This window comes from Paroedura picta, chromosome 2 (assembly GCF_049243985.1).
Source record: "Paroedura picta isolate Pp20150507F chromosome 2, Ppicta_v3.0, whole genome shotgun sequence".
In the NCBI taxonomy this organism is placed as follows: domain Eukaryota; kingdom Metazoa; phylum Chordata; class Lepidosauria; order Squamata; family Gekkonidae; genus Paroedura; species Paroedura picta.
In genome coordinates, this window is record NC_135370.1 from 88,280,358 (window position 1) to 88,304,952 (window position 24,595).

Below are 24,595 nucleotides of genomic sequence, written 5' to 3' on the forward strand. Positions count from 1 at the left end.
GCATGAAAGTACTTGGGTAGCACATATGAGCATCTACCTCTTGCCTCCTTATACAACCACATCACATTATCTTGTATTGCTTTAGTATGAGAATATGCCTTGTAGATGAAATCCACCCCAAGAATCAGAGGAATAACTTGCTAAATCATTATGGAAATGTGGTGTGGTGACAGAACAGAGAATGAATGGGGGCTATAACAGTACCCGGTACATGACTGCTTGGCACCTTTTGCATTACTATTGCAGAGGACAAATCCCATTATTTTGCTGTGTGATATGAAGGTAGTAGAACTTGATGGTTAATAAAATGGCATATGTAAAAGTTTATCAGCTTTATTGTATTATTTCCATTCCAGCTCCTTGGTTTACCACATTCTTGTGTTTTTGGTTCATTCACTAAATTGTTTGTGATCTGTCCATGAAACAGTTTTATATCATGTAAAATATAATAATTACATTATCTGATTATTCAAATAACTGATGAAAATGTTGACAGGTGTAAAGCTGTATGAGATTCTGTTTGATATTTCATTTTGCCAAGGTGACAATCGATCCATTGTTATCTTGAAGGCAACATTTCCTTCTGCGTATTAATGACATGAATTTTCCTAATTAGCTTCAGTATTTATTTCTTCCATAAACATGTTTGAGTTTAGGAATATCTCTGCATGGCTGTCAGTACCATATGGTTGTAGGATTTAAAAATGTGTGTCCTTAAAATTCTACATTACTAATCTTTGGAGAGTGATTCAACCAAAATACTGTTCTGTAGCTAAAAAGAAGCCTGTGATTTGAATTAAGGCTAGCAAAGCTACGCTTTCTTAAGTAGGGCCCCATATTTGATATACTATATATATTTTTCCATTGGATATTTTTCTGTCCCCCACCCCCCAGACTTCATTTGTACCTGTAGGTTTTTCCTAAAAAACCCAGTAGGCTAGTAATATTCAGGTCTAGCTTTCAAACCCACTATGCTGCTCTAGCTGGCCACACCCAGGGGCAGGAGTTGCCTGGGCTAAAGAGCCTAGCCAGAGTCCACACCAGAGTAAAGTCAAAGTCCAGTCCAAGTCATTAGGAATCAAAGCAAGCAAAGATAAGGGCGAGGCAAAGAGTACTTGAGGGAAAGCCAAGGTCAGAGTCCAGATAAGCAAATATTCAACAAAGCCAGTCCAATTACCAGATGCGTAGTTTGCCAGGAATCAGGGAAGCCGATGGGAGTCAGAAGTTCGCAGACCAAGGAATCCAAGCTGGACAGGAGGGTTTCTGCATAGATTGCATCCACACCAAAGAGCTGCTGCTGTCTCTCTTAAAAGCAGCCCAGCTAATTGGCTGCACCTGGGGGAGGACTCGCTCATCCACCCCAGGAGCTATCCCAGCTGGGCCCCATCTACTTTGACAGCGTGCCTGCAGTCTCTGGCTCCTTCGGCGTTCAGCAAACACCACCCTTCTGCTTCGCCTGCATCGCTCAGGCAAGGTATCAGGGCTGGAAAGCATCTGTGGATGCACCAAAGATACCTCTTGGGAAGAGCCTGGCTGACTTGTGCTGCCTTCCCCTGCTGCACATTCAGAGGCCACTCTCTCATCTGCCTTGGAGGGAAGTGGAAGGAGGAGGGAATGGTCAGGGTTGGAGGACGGAAGGCCATTGGTTGGCCGCTGGATAGACAGGCAAGCCAGTTGGAGGAAAAGGCACTCTGGAGTGGAACAGCTGCCCTGAGTGGGTGTTAAGCGCTGAGTGGCACTTAAGCCATGAGACACACTCTTCCTCCAAGGCCTTACCAGAAATATTAAGTGGAACAAATGTTAATAAAATGCAACTAAAATAATACATGTTCAAAGTATTGGGGAAAAGCATAAGAAGCAGCAAACATTAAATGGTCAAATGGCAAATAACTTGACGACTAATTTCCAAAGGCTGATTGAAAGTTTTTACCTGTCCACAGAATGTGGGGGGAGGCAAAAAGCCCAAGGATAAATGATATGTAGCTCTGAGGCAAGCAACTGAAATGATTTTGCTTCTTGAAGGATCACCTCCTCCCATATTGTTCAGCCTTCCACACAAGCCCAGCACTCTGTGCCCCCCCTTCAGATGTGAGGTGGATGGCAACCAGAAACAGAGCTTGTTCAGTACTGGTACCTCATTTACAGAATACCCTTATCCTTTGAGGCTTGACTGGTTCATATGAGGCAAACTAGACTGTGACCATGGATTTGACCATTTAAAAAAAGCTACAGAGCCCCCTGCCCTAACCTGGATAGCCCATGTAAGCCTCATCTTCTCAGATATTGGAAGCTAGTGATGGTCAGTCCTGGCTATTTTTGGATGGGAGACCACGAAAGAATACCAGGGGCACCATGCAGAGTCAGGCAATGGCAAATGCCCTTAGAATATCTCTTTCCTTGAAAACACCAGGGGCCACTATAAGTCAGATGTGACTTGAGAGCACTTTCCTCTACCACCACCACAGGGACCACAGTGTTTGGGGTACCAGTAGATTTGTTTCCCCAGTGCCTTTTTAAGTCCTCTATGGTTGTTTTGGTACTTGAAAAGATGCAGGGAGGGAGGAACCAGATCACCTGATCTCCCCATCCTATGGACCTGATCAGGGTTGGGCCTGTGAGACCTTTTTTAAGTAGCCAAATTCTTTTCTGAAATAGTGACAGCCATGGGTGGAATCTGTGAATGCCAATAATATCTGGTTTAGTACATATGTTGTTTTATTTGAGGTGCCAGGCCAAAACATTTCACCCAAGCTTTTAATTATGGGGTTGATTTTTAACACAATGTTTGTCTGGAAACTGTTATTTAAAGTTGTTTGTGGCTAGGTTTTATGGTCTATGTTTTTATGCTAGGCTGAGCTTTTGTTCTAATACTGGGTTTTAATATGTTTTTTTTTTAAATGTAAGCTGCTTCAGGCAGGTTCCTAGAAAGGCAGCACAAAAAAATTCTGAAATAAACTATAAATAAATAAATTATTGGGTCAAAGTGGCCTCAAAATAAGTTGGTACTTAACAGAGACTCCTGTTACTGGAATAGCCACTGATGGTAAGAACTGTTATTCATTCATTCATTCATTTGTTTATTTTCTGCTTTTCTCTCCATGGGGACCAAAAGCTGTTCATAATACAAAAATACAATAAAAATAAAACAGAAAAACAGAAGAAGAGGGAAGGGGAGTCTTCAAACAGGAAAGTAGGTCTTGCTGTTCCTCTGTTGGCAGACCCTTTGCTCCACTCTAGGCTAAGAGCCAGAGAACAAGAGCTTTTTGGCTTATACCTCTGAGCATACCCAAATGCCTATGAGAAGGAGAGGACAAATAGGCTTACCAAGATGTTGTTCAGCTGCTTCTAGCAGGATCTTCCCTAATTCCTTCCCTGCCAAAAATTGCAATTGTTCAACTTTTAACTTTCAAGGTTTTCTGACTTTATTCCATTTTTAAAATGGAGGTTTTCCATTTATAAAACTACTAGTAAATAAGCCCGCTGCAGGCTTAATGCAGCGGGCGCTAGCGGGGCTGGCGAGGTGCACTGGGGCTGGGGCGGCTCGGGCTGGGCGTCGCGGTCCAGCGGCACAGCCTACCTTGTTGTGGCCAAGCTGTTCTGTGGGCGGGTGGGTCGGCGGCGAGGCGCTCGGGGGTGGTGCTGGAGGGTGGGAGGCCGGGCGGGCAGCACGGCCATGGGGCAGGGACCGGGGTGGCAGGTGCAGCAGCGGGCGGCAGCCAGTGCAGCGGGTGGCATCGTGGGGTGCTCCTGGCAGTGTGTGCGAGGGCCAGGCTTGGCAGAGGCTGGGCAGGGCTGCGGCAGCTGATGGGCGCAGGGCGCGTCGCAAGACAGCGACCGTCCGGGCTGCATGGCAGCGAGGGAATGGCGTTGGGCAGCGGCAGATAGGTGAGCTGGAAGGGGGGCGGTTCAGGAGGCGCTTTGCGCCTCCCAAGTAGTCAGTCCGCCAGCAAGGGACCAATTGAGAGCCGCGTGTCCCTTGCCGCCAGACTGACACTCGGAGGGCCCAAGCCTTCCGAGTGTCAGTCCTGGGGAAGGGGCCTATGGGCAACCTTCCTCATCACAGACAGGGCCCACCCTCGGGGCCCTTAACCGATTATTTAATCCACTCCGCTAGGAGCGGGGTAAAGATTCTCAAGTATGCTGTTACAATTCCATAGGTTGATGGTCTTCAACCCATCAGTAATGGCCCTCAGTTTTCTCACTGTATTAAATCAGCTGGGTCACAGACTCATATGTAACTACCATTTGCACTGCTTTTTGAAAGATCTAGCTTGTGCATATGCACAGAAAGCAAGGGTACCAAATCTCATCCTGTTCTGTATGTATTTTACAATATTTCTTTGTTGCTACTTAAGTGATATTGCATATTTCTTGAACTACTTATTTTTATACATTAATTAAATTTGTTAACTGCTGCTCTGGGCCGTTTGTGGCAGTTTACAAACAATGAAATACCATAAAATCCATTAAATTACAATAAAAGTGGCAGAAATCCAACAATTAGCAATTAACTCCCAAACCATATTCCAGCCCCAGCTCAACAAACCCCCTCCCCACCTAACCTCATATGACATTGCACAACCATCATAATATATTTTGAATTAAATTCTACAAATTGCTGTAGATTATGGTAGTGTTTAAGGCATGACCTACATGTAATGCTGTAATATATGACTGGGACTCAAGGAGGGTTGCCAGCCCTGGGCTGGCTATCCCCAGGGGGATTGGAGGAGTGAACACTTCTAGGACATCACTTCCTGGGTTGGAATTGGACATGATATCATGACACTCTAGGAATGTTCAGATCCTTGTGGTTTTAAAATTCTTAGAGCATCATTGTTTGTCATAAAAATATGCAAATTTCCAAAGCATCATGATGTCACTTCCTGTTCTGATTGTTCCCCAACAATCCATTGAATGAGGAAGGTGAATGAGGAGTACCACATGGAGAAACCTTGCCAAAACCAAATAAGTGGCACGTGAATGGTTCCCCCCCTTGAACTATAACAGTGGTGATAAGGATGTCTTCTCTGAATGTCCAGTTGTGTGAGTAGAGACATCTCCTTGCTCGGGACCCCATTTCTCTCTGCTACTCAGTAGGGTAGTGGGGGGACATCAGGAGGGTGTTTTAAATCATTTGTCACTTTCAGTGTTAAACCAGTTTAACCAGAGATTTTTGAGTGAATCCTCAAACATTGGTCTGGTACAATGACATCATTTTTAGCTTCCATTCACACAGTGTGCCTACCATAGAATCATAGAATCATAGAATTGGAAGGGGCCATACAGGCCATCTAGTCCAACCCCCTGCTCAACGCAGGATCAGCCCAAAGCATCCTAAAGCATCCAAGAAAAGTGTGTATGCAACCTTTGCTTGAAGACTGCCAGTGAGGGGGAGCTCACCACCTCCTTAGGCAGCCTATTCCACTGCTGAACTACTCTTACTGTGAATTCCCCCCCCTGATATCTAGCCTATATCATTGTACTTGTAGTTTAAACCCATTACTGCGTGTCCTCTCCTCTGCAGCCAACAGAAACAGCATCCTGTCCTCCTCCAAGTGACAATCTTTCAAATAAAGAGGACTATCATGTCCCCTCTCAACCTCCTTTTCTCCAGGCTGAACATTCCCAAGTCCCTCAACCTATCTTCATAGGGCTTGGTCCCTTGGCCCCAGATTATCTTCGTCACTCTCCTCTGTACCCTTTCAATTTTATCTAGGTCCCTCTTGAAGTGAGGCCTCCAGAACTGCACACAGTACTCCAGGTGTGGTCTGACCAGTGCCGTATACAATGGGACTATGACATCTTGTGATTTTGATGTGATGCCCCTGTTGATACAACCCAAAATGGCATTCGCCTTTTTTACCGTTGCATCACATTGCCTGCTCATGTTTAGTTTACAATCCACAAGTACCCCAAGGTCTCGTTCATACACAGTGTTACCTAGAAGCGTATCCCCCATCCAGTAGGCATGCTTTTCATTTTTCTGACCCAGATGCACTTATCTTTATTAAATTGCATCTTGTTCTCATTTGCCCATTTTTCCATTGTGTTCAGATCTCGTTGAACTCTGTCTCTATCTTCCGGAGTATTTGCCAGTCCTCCCAATTTGGTGTCATCTGCAAACTTGATGAGTAGTCCCTCCACCCCCTCATCTAGATCAGTAATAAATACGTTAAAAACTACCAGGCCGAGCACTGAGCCCTGAGGTACCCTGCTTCTCACCTCCCTCCAGTCTGATGAAACACCATTGACAACAACTCTTTGAGTGCGGTTCTCTAACCATCCACCTAACTATCTGAAAATCCAGATTGCAGTCCTTCAATTTATCCATCAGAACATCATGGGGAACCTTATCAAAAGCTTTACTAAAATCCAAATAAACGACATCAACCGAATTATCACGATCAAGAAAACCTGTTACTTGGTCAAAAAAGGAAATCAGGTTGGTCTGACAGGACCTATTGGAGACAAATCCGTGCTCACTTCCTTGGATCACTAAATTGTCCTCCAGATGTTTGCAGATTGCTCCCTTTAATATCTGCTCCATTATCTTCCCCACAACAGAGGTCAGACTCACTGGTCTGTAGTTTCCCGGGTCATCCTTCCTCCCTTTTTTGAAGATCGGAATAACGTTTGCTCTCTTCCAGTCCTCTAGGACATCTCCAGTCCTTAAAGAGGTCCCGAAGATGATGGACAAGGGTTCTGCAAGTTCTCTGGAAAGTTATTTGAGCACTCTTGGGTGCATTTCATCCGGCCGAGGGGATTTGAACTCATCCAGTGCAGCTAAATGCCTCTCGACAACCTCTCTATCCATGTTAACCTGTCACTCAGACACTATCCCTTGGCTACTGCCATCTCTAGATGTGCCTAAACCCTTTGACCTGTGGGAAAAAACAAATGTAAAATAGGCGCCAAGCCTTTCTGCTTTGTCCGCATCCTCTTTTAGAATTTTTCCATCTGCACCCAACAGTGGGCTTATTGCCTCCTTTACTTTACGTTTGCTCCTCACATAACTGAAAAATATTTTCTTGTTACAATGGGCTTCCTTGGCCAATCTTAGCTCACTCTCAGCTTTGGCCTTTCTGATGATTGATCTACAGCGCCTAGTAACCTGTAGGTACTCTTCTTTAGAGCTCTGTCCTTCCCTCCATTTCCTGAACATTTCCCTTTTCTTTCTTTGTTCCTCTTGAAGTTCTCTGTTCATCCAAATAGGCTTCTTAGAGCTCCTGCAGTGTTTTCATCTTTCTGGGTTAGTCATTGATTGAGCATGCAATAGCTCTTTTTTGAGTAGCGCCCACGCTTCACATGCTCCCTTCCCTTCCAGCATTCTTGTCCATGGTATGACACTCATCATGTCTTTGAGTTTATTAAAGTTTGCCCTACGAAAATCCAACATCCGCGTCTGGCTACAAGCTTCCTTGCCTCCCCATCTCAAAAGGAATTATATGAGGACATGGTCACTTCCCCCTAGGGTCCCCACCTCCTTCACCTCATCCACCAACTCTTGCCTGTTGGTCAGTATTAAGTCCAGTATGGCTGAACCTCTTGTGGGTTCATCTACCATTTGATAAATGAAATTGTCAGCCAGGCAGGTCAGAAAGTTGCATGACTGAGGACGCTTTGCAGAGTTTGTTTCCTAGCACAGTGGTCCCCAACCTTTTTATCACCGGGGACCACGCAACGCTTGACAATTTTACTGAGGCCTGGTGGGGGGGTAGTTTACTCCTCTACTCTCAACCACTGCCCTAACGCTCTCTGATCGTTATGGTAATGTTTAAACATCCCTTCAAAATAAGATACAGACATGCCACAACAATGAAGATAAGGAACATTTTATTTTCATGGACATTTTAACTCATGACAATGACAAATCAATGGGAACCCTGAGCTTGTTTCTCTGCAACGAGATAGTCCCATCTGGGAGTAATGGGAGACAATGACACCCAAAGTGTGTTGTAAAGGACCGGGTGGGATGAATTAAAGGGTCAAGGGAGGGGGGGAGAAGGCATCCTTCGCGGCCCAGCTCCAATTAGTCGACGGACCACATGTGGTCCGCAGCCCACAGGTTTGGGATCACTATCCTACCACACATCTGGGAAATTAAAGTCACCCATGATGACAAGTTCCTGCTGCTTGGATATTTTCTCAAGCTGTTCACAAAGTGCAGCATCCACATCGTCTCGTTGGTCAGCAGCAGATACCAACCACCACACCGTTTGTTTTCCCCTCGCTTATTTTCACCCAGATGCTTTCCACTGTAGATATGCTCTCCTTCACTAGAATTTCCTGACAGGTAAGCCCTTTCCTCACATACAGTGCCACTCCTCCACCTCTTCGATCTATTCTGTTTTTCCTGAACAGTTCATATCCATCCACTATTACATTCCAGTCGTGAGAATCATTCCACCATACTCTTAAACCTCTTGCAGATTATAGATCACATGTAGGTCAGGACATCACACTTGCCACTCTTCTTGTTTCATACTATATAAAAACAACCATGACAATTTCATATCTCAGGTCCTTTCTCTCACTCCCAGAGACATCCACAGACAAAGTAGTCCTTCCCTCTTTAATAGCAAGCCCTCACTCATAAAGGGATTAGGGGTCAAAAAGAAGTTAAGATTCAAACATTGCTTAATTCCCATGCTGTCACCATTTATTCATATCTTAGATCAATCTGTCCCAGATTCATGCTCCCACATTAAGCAGCTGGGGCTGCAAGGTTCCTCCATGTTGTGGGGCAGTGAGGATCATTAATTTCCCCCCCCCCCAAAAAAATAATGTGTAATTGTTTAAGTATGCAATACTGTAATAATGTATATACTGTATTTAAATACTGTAATTGAAAATAAATAGAAATGCCCCAAGTGGCTCCACTGTGCTGTGCAGCACGGTACTGCTGCCTGGGGCATTTTCCCCATTTCTGGATGCCATACTCAGGTGTGGGTGGGGAGGAATCAGGCCAGGTTAGCCTGATTCTTCTGCAGCCACATGGCCCAGGCTCAACATAGGCCCCGATGAACCCCACAACAAGGAAGGGTATGCTGATTTATCCACGTTCCCTTACCGCAGGCAAATGAGGGCCGGAGTTAGGACAGGCCTGGGACCGACACCAACAACATGCAGAAGTGCAAATTAGCCCCATGACCAGATGAGCAGCATGTCAAGCCAAATTCCCGGTGTGTAAACTGTGTTCCTTTCTTCCATGTCCTGGAAAATCCTTTTCAGAATCAAAGAGCAAAGTCATTTTGCCAAGCAATTCTTTCTTGAAACACCTACATTTTTTCCAGCTTTATGCATTCCATTTTCTTTAACTAGGAGGGGGCAATTATGTGTGAGCAGGTTTGGTTTTCAAAGGATTTTTTCTCAAACATGACAGGTTTCTCCTTGTCTTCCATTTTAGCTACTGAATCTGGTCATTTAGATTGAATTAAACCACTTTGTAAACACTGAACTTCTAAGAATAATATCTTCCCCATAGGCAGAATACAGGTTCTTTTGGGTCATGTTTAAAATAATTAATGGAACTGCCTCTCTAATTTCTTCATCTCCTCTTGCTTCCTAAAACAGCAACTCAGCCACAGTTGAATATGGCATTACAGTGTGTCATGTAGACTTACAGTTAAACCCTCACCCCCCGAAAAGACAATCCCGTTGATAAATAATATTATAATGTTTAATGGTTGTTCTTTTATACAGGGGGAAGACTAGAGAAACTATTTAAGGGAAAGGGGGGGATATGTATTCCTACATGATTACTTAGTACAATTGAATTAGTGGCTTGTGCATGCATGCCCTCTTCCTGTAAAACCAAGTTTCTCGGCAACAAATAATGCTGGAAATGTGGTCACTGGGACCATTACCAAGAATGGCTGCCCTTTAGCAAATGTGGTGCTGTTGTTTGGGATTGCTCTGACATTTGTAATTTCTGTGGTGTACAGAGAGAAGAATTTTAAGCCTTCCCTCCATGACATTCTCCTGCCATGAAATGACCACAATTAGCTGCTTGCTACTTATCTGTGGCCTCTTCTATTCAATTTGGTCTTAGAAACTCTTGCTATTTGCCCCATTGTTCAAAAGGATAACTTAGAGATGTTAGCCTCCAGGTGGGACCTGGGAATCCTCTGGAATCACAGCTCATCTTCAGATTACAGAGACCAGTTGACCTGGAGAAAATGGATGCTTTGGAGAGTGTTCTCTATGGCACTGGACCCCACTGAGGTCCCTAGCCTCTGAGGCCCTACCCAGAAGTCTTCAAAAGTTTCCCACACTGGAGCTGGCAATACTTCCCACCATCCTGTCAGCGCAGTGTGTGGGGCGGGGCTGGCAAGCTTAGGCTAAATGGTGGCTCCTTAATGCCATTTTAGAGTGGGAAAAGGGGTTCAGGGAAGAAGGCTTGAAGCAGGGATCCCCATCGATTTTGAGCCCATGGGCACCTTTGGAACTGTCTACACTGGCTTCAACCAACACTTGCTTGAAAATTACATTTTGCAAAATTCCTGGCAGCTTCGATCACAGAGCTTTCACTACATGTCTGCTAACTTTAAGATTCCAAGTTATATATCTACTTATCATGGTTTGCTTGTTTGTTTATTTATTTATTTATTTATATTTATATACCACCCTCCCCTGAAGGTTATAATGTTATGCTAATAAGCTAGAGATCCCTAGCCTCTGTGATGTTCACCTGGCCTTGACTAAGGCCAGGGCCTTTTCAGTCCTGGCCACCACTTGTTGGAATAGGCTCCAGGAAGTGCTGAGAGCCCTGATGGAACTAAGGTGGTTCCACAGTGCCTGCAAGACAGAGCTCTTCCTCCAGGCATTTGATTGAGGCCAGTGGAAGGAAGAGCTTAGCTCCTCCTCTGATGTGCCCCACAGTAATATCTCCCTGGATATTTATTTTATTTTATTATTTGACTTATATACCACTCTTAGCCCGGCTGGTTTGTGGCAGTTTACCTTAAAAACACCCATATTAAAACTAACCCATACAATTTCCCAAAATATAGTTTACAATTTAAAATGACTTAAAGTAGCATTGATGGAGGTATATACACTACTCCATCGTACCCCAGTGCCTCAACTCACCCGCTATGAGTTTCCTGTCCAGTAGTTGATCTCAGGTGATATTCGGCCCAGGGGGGAACTGATAACCAAAGAAAATAGGGGGAACACCCGATCTTATTACCCCGGTTTCAGCATAGCCTTAGCCAAATGTGTGGTAGAAAAGCTCCATCTTGCAGGCCCTGCAGAACCCTCAGCTCTTCAGGGAGCTCATTCCACCAGGCGGGGGCCAGGACCCAAAAGGCACTGGCTCTGGTTGAGGGCAGATGTACTTCCTGGGGCTTCAGGATAATCAGCAAATTCATACCTGCAGAGCAAAGAGGCCTATGGGGGGAATAAGAACATAAGCAGTCCCACAGAAAGGCAGGACCCAGGCCATGTATAGCCTTAAAGGTCAAAAACAAAACCTTGAACAATCTGGAAGCTATCGGCAACCAATGCAGCTGCCTTAGCATCGGCTGGGCATGTACCAGCTGCAATTTCCAGACCAGGGACAAGGGTAGGCCCACATAAAGTGAGTTACAGAAGTCTAATCTAGAAATGAGCATTGCATGGATCACTGTGGCCAAGTGTTCTGTGGTCATGTAGGGTAGTGGTCCCCAACCTTTTTATCACCGGGGACCAGTCAATGCTTGACAATTTTACTGAGGCCCGGGTGGGGTGTAGTCTTTTGCCGAGGGACATCACCTGAGCCCTCACTCCACTTGCTTTCCCACCGGCACCCCTGACTTCCCGCCACCCGCTGGTGGGCGCTGCCAGCAGCAGCTGCTCAGTGCCATGCCGATGGGGAGCCCCAGCCACGGCGGCCGCTGGAGAGCACCAAAGGTGAGCCGGTGGCAGTGTGGCAGGGCAGCCCCTGAGGCAGCAGCTGGGGAGGAGGACAAGGAGGAGCTGCGGCCCGTTACTGACTGATCCACGGATCGCTACCGGTCCCTGGACCGGGGGTTGGGGTCCACTGATGTAGGGTACTAGTAGCTGTGCTTGGCGCAGTTGGAAAAATACTGTTTGTCTGCCTTCATGTCCTGTGCCTCCTTAGATAGGAAGGCATCAAGGATCACCCCCAAATTCCTGGCCGCTGGTGCCAGTATAAGTTGCACCCCATCCAGGCATGGGAGACAAGCCGCCTGGTTCTGTCCCCTTCTACCCAGCCACAGGGCCTCCATCTTGGAGAGGTTGAGTTTCAGATGGCCCTGCCTTAACCATCCAGCTACTGCTTCCAAACAACAGGTGAATGACTCTGGTGGAAGATCCAGCTAGTTGTCCATCAAGAGATAGAACTGGGTGTCATCCACATACTGGTGACACCCCAGCCCATAACTCCAGACCATGTGGTGGTTGGGGAGGTGGAGTGGGGGGAAATGACTGGCGCAGGGATGTAGGTGAGTTTTTAAATGAACTTTTATTTGTATATTGCTTTTTTATGGCAGTCCAGGAGTGGTGGCCTAAAAATGGAATTAATAATATATTCCAGTTTTATACTTTTTAATTCTTGAAGATGGTGCCCCTCAAATAATGTCACACTGATTTCACATGTTCAGTTTGAAGTCCCTGAATGATTAAACATCAGATAATGTACAGAAATGTGGATTTTTAATCATGTGTTTGCATAGTAAAAGGAGTTTCCAATGGAGAGTTTATATTACACACTGTATATGATACATATAAATACAAGACATTTGTGAACATTACATTAACTATAGCATTAGTAAGATTTTGGCAAACTATATGTAGTTTTGTTGCAATGGAACTTCTGCTCTGAATGCAGAAACAGCAAAAGAATATGTGTTAACCACATTTTCATGAGTATGATGAGACAGGCCAGGCCTGAAATCAAACCATGTGGAAAGATTGTGAAAGAGCTTCAGATTCATGAGTCACATGTCACTGATGATCACCCGGAAATACTGTTTCACTATAAAGAATCAAGAAAACAAGCAATATAGTTGACACTTAGCTAAAGCATTGGCTGGTTGAAGCAATCCTCATTTCCTTTTTGGATTAAAAGCAAAGAACACTATGTAGGTCACAGTGAACATGCACAATTGCTTTAAAGTAGACATATCTAATGTCACAACGGCAATAAAACCAGGCCACCTACAGACAAGGAAGATGTTTCTACATATTCCTGTGGCCTGGGATGCTGGGTCTTTGGCCCTCCCTCAATCATTATTCCTCCTTCTGCTATTTAAAGCTCCGTTTATGCATACATACTTGCTAACATAGTGCCATAGTACTCATTATTTTGTTTGTATTACAGTGGATGAAATGTCTTCCAATCTATGCATGGTACAACTAAGTTAATTTTAAAAAGCCAGTCTTTAGCCATCCCCTTAGACAAGACCATAATGATATGCATGTTTTCATTATTGCCCAGTAGTGAAATGTTAGAGTGTTCTTTAAACATAGCTGAGCTAATTGATATATCTGAGTAAGGGGACTTTTGGCCAAGAAACCCGATGCCATAATGCATTTGTTGATTTTTTTTTAAAGCACTAACACATTTGTTGGCACCATGAAGTAAATTATTTAAATAGAAAAAACTTATAAGAACTCAGGTGATGTCATTTAAAAAAATCTTCAAAAGGACAAACATTTTAAATGATGACTTAGATAAGATTCATATTCGATTGACAGTGTCATCTACTGAGCTATCTTTCATGTGTGTACTTCACATATTCTAAAGAGTTAACGTTAGATAATGTACTATGCAAACTTGAACAGGAAGTTTGGGTAATTAATTTTGAAACTGTAATAATAAGACTCAGGTGTGGTTCAGAGTCCCCCAAGAACTGTACTTCAGCAAAAAGCATTCAGTAAAATGTTTAACTCCCTTCCCCTACTGAGCATTGTGCCCACAGCAGACTCCTAAAAATTAATGAAGCCCAGATGTTAATGTGTGATGATTACATTTTGTAGTAGGATTTGGCTTGTTGCTCATTTGTCTTCTGTATCCTTGGCACAACTAATAATAACTAGAGGATGCCACCTATGCAGCCACATCTTTTCAGTTCTAATTTATTTTTCCAAATTGCATCAAATTAAAAAGAACTATCCTTTAACTACAGACCTCTAGTTTTTTTTTCTGTGTACAACATCCAGGGGACAAGAGGATGGGTTTGGCTCAGCTGAAAGGGGCACCAAATTTCATGAAGCTACTAAGCTGGCCATTGGTAGACTGGTGCTATAAAACAGTATTTCCTACAAGCATAAATGTGATCAACAGACATGATTCCTTAAGTACTTAGGCATATGCATTCCAAAGCTTGCTGTGGCTCCTCTGTCCATGAGAACAAAAGCCAGTTACTTTTACAAAACTAAGATGTAGATGAGAACAAAAGCAAACTGTGTCTGTCACGTTCACAAAAATAAGAGTTAGAACTTCAGCTTACCAGCTGTCCACCAATCAGACATTGCAATGCACATCACAAGCATTGTCTAGATCAAATAAGATTTTAAGAGGCACTCATTATGGTTGAGCTTCTCCTCCTGCCAGTAGAATCAGGTAGTTTCAGAAAGTAACCATATTGATCTGTAGTAGAACAACTACATTCCAGTAAAGTAACACATTAGAGACCAACAAGCTTGGAGAGAGGCCCAGTTTAAAACATCTTAGCCCATTCCACACTTACATTCCATATCAGTTTTTGACTTGGAACACATCTTGTGCGTTCCCTCAAAAGGAAATTGTCCTGCCTTGGGGAGTTGTCCTGCCTTAAGAAGCACGCCAGGCCAGTCTTACCCTCCACAAAACAAGGCAGGCCAGGGAAGCAGGGAGAAACATGGTGGCTGCCAGTGGTGCTCCAAGCCCCAGCCTTGGGCCTTGGAGCACTGCTGGCAGTAGTGCTCTGCTTCCCAGCCTGGCCCCACCCTCCACAGAGTGGGGACAGACCAGGGAAGTGGCAAGATGTACAGCCACTACCAGCAGCACTCCAGCCAGTTTATAAACCTGCTGGTTTTCATTGTCTTGCCTCTGTTCTACACAAGTCATGATTCTATCAGAAGTCTGTCATCTTTCTATCATCTTTTTTCCAGCATGAATAAGGAATTAATGAAACTGATGATAACCAAAATATCTGCAACTTATTACAGGAAGGGCTATTACACATTGCATGGCTCATCAACTAGGAGATGTGAGGCCTTTCTGACTAGTTATACTATTAGCAGTCTTTTGGGAAGTAAGGAAATTGCTCAGGAATTAGAATAAAGATGCAAATCTTTTTGCACGTGATAATTTGATGATGCCACTGACCAAGATACCAGCAGAAACACAGCAGTTACCTTGATTTTCAGATATCCTTCTAGCCTTGAACTCTTCTGCTGTATTTTTGTTTTAGTGAGGCCTATTCTGAACCAACAGCACCACTCCAGGGTGCCACTGGTGCATTACAGCAGAGCTGCATGCTGTTCCGCTTCCTGTGTCCGCCCTGGATTTCTGCATCCTCATGGATGCAGTCATGGTGGAAATGTGATGCAGCCATGGCGGAAAGGTTCTGCCACATTGGGGTGGCAGGGATATTTTTGCAGGAAGGTGGGATCCCATGGGAATGCAATCCCACCTTCCTGGAAAAAAACAATGCTCCACTCCGCCCTGTGGCACCACCATGTTGGCCCTTGCAGCAAAAAAAGGAATGTGGATACATTTGCATTCCCTCTGCATGGGGGCAAATGAGGGCCTGTGGTGGGTTTGGGATGGTAGCAACATTCTGTGACGGTGGGGAATCAGCCTGAATGTTTTCTTTCTTTCTTTCTTTCTTTCTTTCTTTCTTTCTTTCTTTCTTTCTTTCTTTCTTTCTTTCTTTCTTTCTTTCTTTCTTTCTTTCTTTCTTCTTCCTTCCTTCCTTCCTTCCTTCCTTCCTTCCTTCCTTCCTTCCTTCCTTCCTTCCTTCCTTCCTTCTTCAATAGAGTGGGGAAACTAGTTCAAAGGACTCCTACTTCATTGTTTCTTTGTGTGGGCTTATAAAGGTGGCTCTAATATGCTCCATATCTTATAAGTATCATCCAGTTTGGTGATTCTCAGGGCTACTATCTCATGAATATAATTTTAAGTTAAAAATTATAAACTGATTAAAGCACTATGTTAGTAGCTTGGTTGCTGCCAAAACTCTTCTATATGAATTGGACTTCATGTGAATGAGTCAAGATCAGAATCAGTTTTCCATGTGGTGGCAAGTGAACCAACTGACCCAGGTGATACCACAGCAGCATTCATGTTTTTGCTGTTGGCCATGTTTGCTGAGTTAACATTTGAAATCATCCTGTGTCTTTGAGTGAAAAGTACCACATAAGCAACCGAATATGCACCCTCATAGTACACAGACATTGGTCTTTCGTTGTTGCTTACAAATTCTGTTCAAGTTGTTAACTTTAGTTGGACACTCAGAAGGAAGATTTAATGAGCCATTTTATCCAGCTCCTTCAGCTACATCTCAATTGAACCTCAGGCATTCTCGACATGAGTGACATGTATGCCAGGGTTTGTGTGTAGGGAAAAAAGCTCTTTCTTTCTTTCTTTCTTTCTTTCTTTCTTTCTTTCTTTCTTTCTTTCTTTCTTTCTTTCTTTCTTTCTTTCTTTCTTTCTTTCTTTCTTTCTTTCTTTCTTTCTTTCTTTCTTTCTTTCTTTCTTTCTTTCTTTCTTTCTTTCAGTTTCCCTTATAAAAGATACCTGTGGTAGAAATAGCATTACTGGAAACAACCACATTAACTGCTGTGACATTTTCATTTTATTCCATATTTTCCTTGGACAGGCATACAGTCAGTACATGAAGCCTGTGTCTGAATGTTTTCAACCATTGTGTACCCTCGACAATTGGCCTTACCTGGTTTTGACTCTAGGGAGCAGCCAAAATATATACCAATAAAGTTGCCAGTGTGAACACTGTGCTCCTTCTATTGCAGCAAATATTCTTGACTGCTTGTCAATAAGGGCTCATGAACAGCTGATTCATACAAGTCATTTTTCTCTGTAAGCATACGGCTTCCCTGAGTTTTTCTTGGAAGGCTGCTGATGTGGGGAAATAGGAATGTGAAATGGGGCTGAACACCAATGCAGCCGTAATAATTCCTGGAATCAGAGAAACTGCTGAAAAAGCTGTGACGTGATTATGTGAACTGTTGCTGGCTGTATCTGTGCACAGTACACAGTACCAGCATACTACATGTATAGATGTTCACGGGGAGACTGTACTAGTCTAAATGATGATATTCTAAGGCAGTGCTTTGCTGCGACCCCAACTTTGGCGTCGAAGCCCAGCGGGGACCCAGCCGGAGGAGCTTCCAGCAAGCACTGCGGTGGTGCTTCCACTGGACCCTCCAGCTGTGGCCATGAGCGACCCCCTGCAGAAGGTGACTGTGGGGGGGGCAGGGTCCTTCCCGGGGAAGGGGACTGCTGCTGCCACCGCCACTGCATCCACATTGCTCGCCATGCGTCTTGCTCCCTTGGCTCGCCTTTCTCCCTTCTTTTACCTATGGGGGGTTCCGCGGAAGCCCTGCTGCAGAGCATGCGGGGTTTGCTGGATGGAGTCAGGTGGGATGGGGTGACTTTGGACCCACAGGGGGAGCGGGTCGCTTTCTTGCCAGCTCTGAAAGAGCTGAGCGAAGCATTTTGGCACATTCTTTGTCAGGCGCTGGTGCAACCCTCCGGGCAGGCTGGACAGCTGCAGAAGGAGCCATTGGGGCGCTGGGAATGCGTGTACAAAAGCATGCGCACAACAATCGAGGTGGCATTGAGGCAGCCATTGCCCACCTCCGCTGGCTGCCAGCCACTGCCTCTACCACCACCACATGCCTCCACACGCTGCCGCCTGCCATTGTGGCTGTGGGCAACCTGGCGACCCCAGGGAAGGGGCCAGGCGACCCCAAATGGGGTCCCGACCTCAAGGCTGAGAACCACTGTTCTAAGGGGAAGCCTTTGAGATTTCCCTTCCCCCTTTCCATCAGAGTTCAGCTTCAGTTTCTTCATTTCGACATGACACCATAATCATTATTGTTATTGTAAATGGTATTTTCTGATCAGTGTGACTCAGTGTGTCTTACTGTACAAGGGGAAGGGTGATGTGTCTTAATGACTATTCATGTGTAGTGAGTATCAGAAAATGGTTTTGTTCAAGTGTTCATCAGGAGTGGAAGACATGAGCTTTCCACCAAACTTATTTATTTATTTATTTTTATTTTTTATTTACATAGTTTGTAGTTCATCTTGGACTCCAGACAGATAGCCAATACTTTAAATTGAGCCCAATAAGTGTTAGGCAACCACTAGTATCCATGTTTGCAATGTTGGAGAATAGGGGTTTAGCCAAGGACTTGCAGATCGATAGTGTCAGGGGGCAGCTACGCTGGTTTGCAGTAGATTACTTAGATCTGAGTCCAGTAGCACCTTAGAGCTTGGAGCTTTGACTTTTGAAAGTATATATACTGAAACTCCTGTTGGTGTCTACGGTGCTACTGGACTCAAATCTAACTGTTCTATTCCTCTCTGCTGACAGAGATTTTATAAGCATGAGGGAAGCACACATGCAAAATCCATAGCACATGACTTATTTTTTTCCTGTGGGTTCTTGTGGGGAATGGGACATTGCTCTGAGTCCTCAATATTTTTCAGTGGGCACTCATTGTGTCATGGACAGGACATCTGCTGGTGAGATTAGGCTACCCAGCGTTTGAGGTTGTGAGTAGAATCATAGAGTTGGAAGGGGCCATACAGGCCATCTGTAGGTTTAGTTCCCTCCAGAATTTTACTTTTAGTAATGAATAGTAACCAGTCAGCTACTGGAGAACATTAGGGCACACCTTTGTTTTGAAAGCAGTTTAGTTTTTCTCCTCCTTAATAGTGTTCCAAACAATAGTTTCATAGAATTCTCTTCCCATAGGGTAGATAATTTACAACTTCTCTGTCTTGAGGACTTCATCCTTTGAAGCAAACACCTTCCACATTCTGAGGTGATATAGAGAGCAGGACGATTTCACATGAGACTCTGCATGCACGAATCAGCCTTTAACACTGTGACCAAGCAATGTAATAGCAACACTGTCTGAATACAAACCATGAGGTGGCTGCATTGATGAGTATTCAGGAAACCTGTCTCTTTATGAGACATTACACCAGATAGCTGAAAGGATTAGGTTATGTCAAAAATGCAATTAAGTCACTGTGCATAGTATTTCCATAGCCCTTTCACGTCTTTACTCAAGAGATGCAGACCAAATGAACAATTGCCTTTTGTGATGTTACCGTCCCCTGAACTGGGCTTAGCTTTTCTCCTGAGGGGTACTATGAAACATCCCCCCCCCTAAATACCCCTTTCAATGCAGTCCTACAGTGTTCTGTTGTCCTAATCTTCGAAGGATTCATTCATGGAAACTATTTTTTTGTACTTAGATCACTTTTTCAGATTATCATCCTATTATTATGCAAGTACTTAGAAGGCAGTGACTTAGGACTGCAAAGGTGATGTTTTTTTCAGAATTGATGCTGTCAGAATTGACTATAGTTATGAGGGATGAACCCTCCTTCTCTCAATGAACAAACAGAGTTACCAGAACTAACAATTACCATCACCTTTTCCAGCAGGAGGGACCTGGGAAGAATCTTGCACGGAAGCAGATACATAGCCAAAAGGGGTACAATGGATTCTTGCAGCTGTCTCCTGCATCAATCAGTAGGTAACATTGTTTAGCTTCATGCCAGAAAATACTTCACCGGCTGGCTTCTGTGTATTCAGATACAAGAGCAGACCATGCTTGACTTTTTCAGGCTGGCTGGCAACACTGAAGACCACTGTATGAAAACTTCTCCGGATTGTGGCCAGTGTATAAATGACGGCACTATGTACTGAAGTGTCATCTAATGCTGGAGTTTGTTTTCTCTGTGTCTGAAAACACAGTGGCACACCGTTGCTAAATTCTGACAGTCTTGCTGTTTTTCTTTGGCTAGTGTTGGGGAGCTACAGGTGCAAACTGATGGTTTTACATTACTCATTCTTGCACCATGCAGGACGTGTACTAAAATGTGTCAGAGCCAACCTAAGTGCATTAAGGTAATTCAGTGATGAAAGAATTAACATAATCCTCTGCACGTTTATTTGGAAGCAACTTCCATTGAATAAAGTGGGGATTATACTTGGAGGAAAAGTCCTCAGGAAACATAGGTATTGAGGAAACATACAGACTCTGACTGTAAGATGAAACAGTGTAGGCCCTATATTACTTAGCAAAATATGACCTCTATGGGAGGTGATGTTGAACCAGACTCAGCAAGAGCATGCCACACATTAGGGAAAGGACAGGAACTGGTGAAACCATACTGTGTGAGGCAGAGAGAGATGACGAAAGCAAGACCATGCAAAGCAGCCAGGGCAGCCTCCAAAGGCATGTATTTTCTCTGTTTGGTTGCTTTTGGAAGAATGTGGCAACAGCCATCCAATATCCTAGGGCTTTTGTTTATCTGGGATTTTTTGTAAATGAAAAAAAAAGTTTAAAAGGAGAGCAAAACAAGTACTTCTTCCAAACAGAGTCATGTGTTTTGATTCAATCTAATTATACAAAATGATATTTTTATAACCTCTGAAGTTGCCCTGCTTTCTTTGTGTCCTTCTTCACTTGTTTACACTTAGCACAGTCAAGTATCCGACTCTTAGTGACTTTTGAGGGAAGAAAGAAAAAACCACTGGCCTTTGGTATTTGCTACTCTCCATTTCTTCTGGTCTTGTAAACAAGCTTCATGTTTCCTTCCTTCAGTGGCCATCCCACTCACAAGGCTATACCAATTGTTGTTGTCTGCATTCTCATCTCTCTCAGCGGCACTTTGGTAACTTCCTATTGCCTTTGCGTGAGCACAGATTTTCTTGGCCCTCAGTTGATATGTAAGCTGGACAGCTCCAGTATGGCACTGATTCCTCATTGTTTACCCAGAACTACATTCCAAGGTAATGAGTTTGAAGGCATGAAGTATCCAGGCCCAAATACGTTTCATAGAGATCCATAAACTGGCTCCATAGAAGCCAACTCAATTTGCAGAGGAAGTTGTGTCTATGCCAATGTCACTTGCCGCAGGTCCACTCTGGAGAATCAGAAACTTGGCCCATCACTCTTCCTTTTCACTCTCCTTTGAAGTAGATGTCCTGCAGAATGAGTTGTTGTTTCCTTTATTGATCTTTTCTGAATCATTTGACATTTGAAATGGATTGGTCTGGTCTTTTTCCTCTGCTGTTTGAAGTGTACCTGTCACATTTAGTATGTTAGACTTTGGCACTGGAATTATTAAGCAAATGAAATCACACTGCTCCAGCAACTCATCATATTTCATTTGTTTGCATAATTATTTTTGATGCTTCTTGAAGAACAGGTGAGGTGCCAGATGATTAGAAGTGGCCAAAAGTTGTCCCCATCTTCAAGAAAGGGAAAAAGGAGGATCTGAGTAACTACTGACCCATCAGCCTGACGTCTGTAGCTGGCAAAATTTTGGAACAAATCATCAAACAGTTGGTCCTTGAGCAGCTGGAACAGAGAGCTGTGATTTCTCAGCACGGGTTTCGTAAGAACAAGTCATGTCAGACCAACTTTATCTCTTTTTTTGAGAAAGTGACTACCTTCCTGGATTGGGGGAATGCTGTGGACATAGTTTATCTGGATTTCAGTAAAGCTTTTGATAAGGTTCCACATGATATCCTTGTTGACAAGTTGGTAAAATGTAGTATGGATCCTAATTCTGTCAGGTGGATCAATAACTGGTTGACAGATCGTACCCAAAGGGTGCTTGTTAATGGTTCAGCATCCTCTTGGAGAAAAGTGACAAGAGATCTGTCCTGGGGCTTGTGTTGTTCAACATATTTATAAATGATTTGGATGAGGGATTAGAGAGGGTACTTATTAAATTTGCAGATGATACTAAGCTGGGAGGGGTAGGAAACACAACAGAATACAGAATCTGGTTACAGGATGATCTTGATAGTTTCAAGAAGTGGGCTAAACTGAATAAAATTAAATTCAATAGGGACAAATGTAAAGTTCTGCATTTAGGCAGGAAAAACTACATACACCAATATAGGATGGGGAGACTTGTCTTGGCAGTAGTATGTGCAAAAAGGACCTAGGAGTCTTAGTACATTGAACATGAGTCAGCAATGTGATTTGGTGGCTAAAAAGCAAATGGGATTTGGGGCTGTATCAAATACAGTATCGTGTCCAGGTCATGGTCCAGGTATCACTTTGTTCAGCTTCACTTGGAATAATATGATCAGTTTTGGGCACCCCAGTTGAAGAGGGATGTAGACAAACTGGAGTGTGTCCAGAAGAGGGCAACAACTTTGGTAAGGGGTTTGGAGACCAAGATGTATGGGGAAAGGTTGGGGGAGCTTGGTCTGTTTAGTCTGGAGAGGAGACAGCTGAGAGGGGATATGATAACCCTCTTTAAGAATTTAAAAGGCAGCTGTATAAAGGATAGAGAAGACTTGTTCTCTCTTGCGCCGGAGGGACAGACCAAAACCAACTGGATGAAATTAATTCAAAAGAAATTCCATCTAAACATCAAGCGTAAGGTTTCTCAGTGGAACAGGCTTCTTCAGGAGGTGGTGGATTCTCCATCTTTGGAAATTTTAAAACAGAGGCTGGATAGCCGTCTGACGGAGAGGATGATTCTGTAAAGATTCAGCGGGGTGGCAGGCTACAGTGGATGAGCAATAGTGTTGTGAGTGTCCTGAATTGTATGTGGGGTTGGACTGAATTGTGTGTGGGGTTGGAGATCCCTTCCAACTATCATTCTATGATTCTATGAAAACTGGACAAGAAATTGTTAGGATATTTCATATCTTGCTGCAGGACAGAAGGATGGATTGAAGTATTCATTGTATTATTTCTAGCTTGCTCCAATGTCTTTTGATACCCACTCCTTGCTGCAGCCCCTATGCTATGCTCCATTTCATTCATAATCATCCCCCTCACCCTCAGATAGGATTTTCAAGACAAGCAGGAGGAGACAAAGAGGAGGAGAAGGAGTGGAAAGATCAGATTCCAATAAAAGCATTATTTTTCAATGCAGATATATTTGCTGGCTGCGTCAGTCTGGAGACATTTTGTTAACAACCAACAAAGAAAAGATTTTATTTGAGGAATGAAGAAATTAAAATTTTAAATACAAATCAGATCTTTGCTTTTGAGAGGTTTATTGATATTGAGGTATGCTCATTGCTCTGATGCTGCCAACGCTGCCCGTCTTCCAAGGGTGTTCCCACCATCCGAGGAGCAGGAGCGGCTTCAGAAGACTTGAGTGGCCAGCGGAGGCAAGCACACCTCAGTGCTGTGGCTTGCTGGTCTGGCTCTACCTCTGCTAGCTTTTTGAGTTCATTCTTGCACTCTGGTGAGTGGGAGAAACCCCTGGAGACTGGTGGTGACAGTGGCAGCAAGTGCACCTCAGCACAGAGGTTCGCTTTGCTGGTACCACCTCGACAAGGCTTCCGAGGCCACTCCCACTATCCGAGGAGCGGGAGCAGCTTTGGAAGACTTGAGGGGCCAGAGTTGGCAAGTGCACCTCTGTGTTGTGGCTCACTGTGCTAGCGCAGCCTCCACTAGCCTTTTGAGTCTGCTCCTATGTTCCAGTGAGTGGGAGAAGCCTCGGGAGACTGGCAGGGCAGTGGCAGGAGGTGCACCTCAGCACAGGGGTTCACTGTGCTGGCACTGTCTCCATGAGGCTTCCGAGGCCACTAGCATACTCCAGAGACTGAGAGAAGCCTTGGGAGACTGGCAGGAGTGGTGGCAGCAAGTGTGCCATAGCACTGTGGCTTGCTGTGCTGCCACCACCTCCCCTAGCCTTTTGAGTCTGCTCCCACAATCCAGTGATTGGTGAGACCAGGATAAGCCTTGGGAGAATGGCGGGGCCACTGGTCTGGTGCTGCCTCTGCTAGGCTTTTGAAGCCACTCCCATGCTCCAGTGAATGGAAGAAATTGAGGCAATGAGGCAAGCTTGCCTCATTGCTGTGGCTCAGTGTGCTGCCACCACTTCCCCTAGGCTTTGGAGGCTGCTCCCATGCTCCAGAAAGTGGGAGAAGCCTTAGAAGACTGGCAGGGGCCATGGCAGCAAGCATGCCTCAGTGCAGGCCCCAGCCACCAAGGCTGCACCAGCCACTGCACCCAGGACCCGCACACACAAGTAGGGAAAGAGAGTGGGGTGTGTGTGGAGGGGAGGAGGGATTGGGCAGGGGACAAGGATTCTTGTCCCTTATTTAGATGTTCCACATAAGGGATGAGAATCATTGTCAGTTGATTTTTGAGAGGTTTCTTTAAACTTTCTTTAGTTCTTAAGTTTCTTAGCACTGTGAGGTTATAGAACCTGTATTTATTCAAAGCACACGAGTTTTGTTTTTATCTTTATGAGTTCCTCTGAACTCCCTGGTTTCTGAAAGGCAGGTATCTTAAGCTTTTACCTCCACTTTCCCTTCCTAGAAGTTTTCATCTGACTTCTGAGGAGACTACAGCAAACTTTCTCTAACAAACATCTAAGAAAATTCTCACACCAGTTTTCATTTTTCTAATG

The 24,595-nt window shown here is 44.3% G+C and overlaps 1 long non-coding RNA gene across 1 annotated transcript in view; it reads left to right on the top strand.

Moving 5' to 3' along the window:
- The first annotated feature begins 5,018 nt into the window (after positions 1-5,018).
- Positions 5,019-24,595, top strand: part of LOC143829912 (uncharacterized) — a 56,845-nt gene continuing 37,268 nt past the window's right edge. The window contains exons 1-3 of the long non-coding RNA XR_013228280.1: positions 5,019-5,046; positions 9,079-9,185; positions 19,640-19,727. This is a non-coding gene — a long non-coding RNA (uncharacterized LOC143829912). The remainder of the gene's footprint in view (positions 5,047-9,078; positions 9,186-19,639; positions 19,728-24,595) is intronic.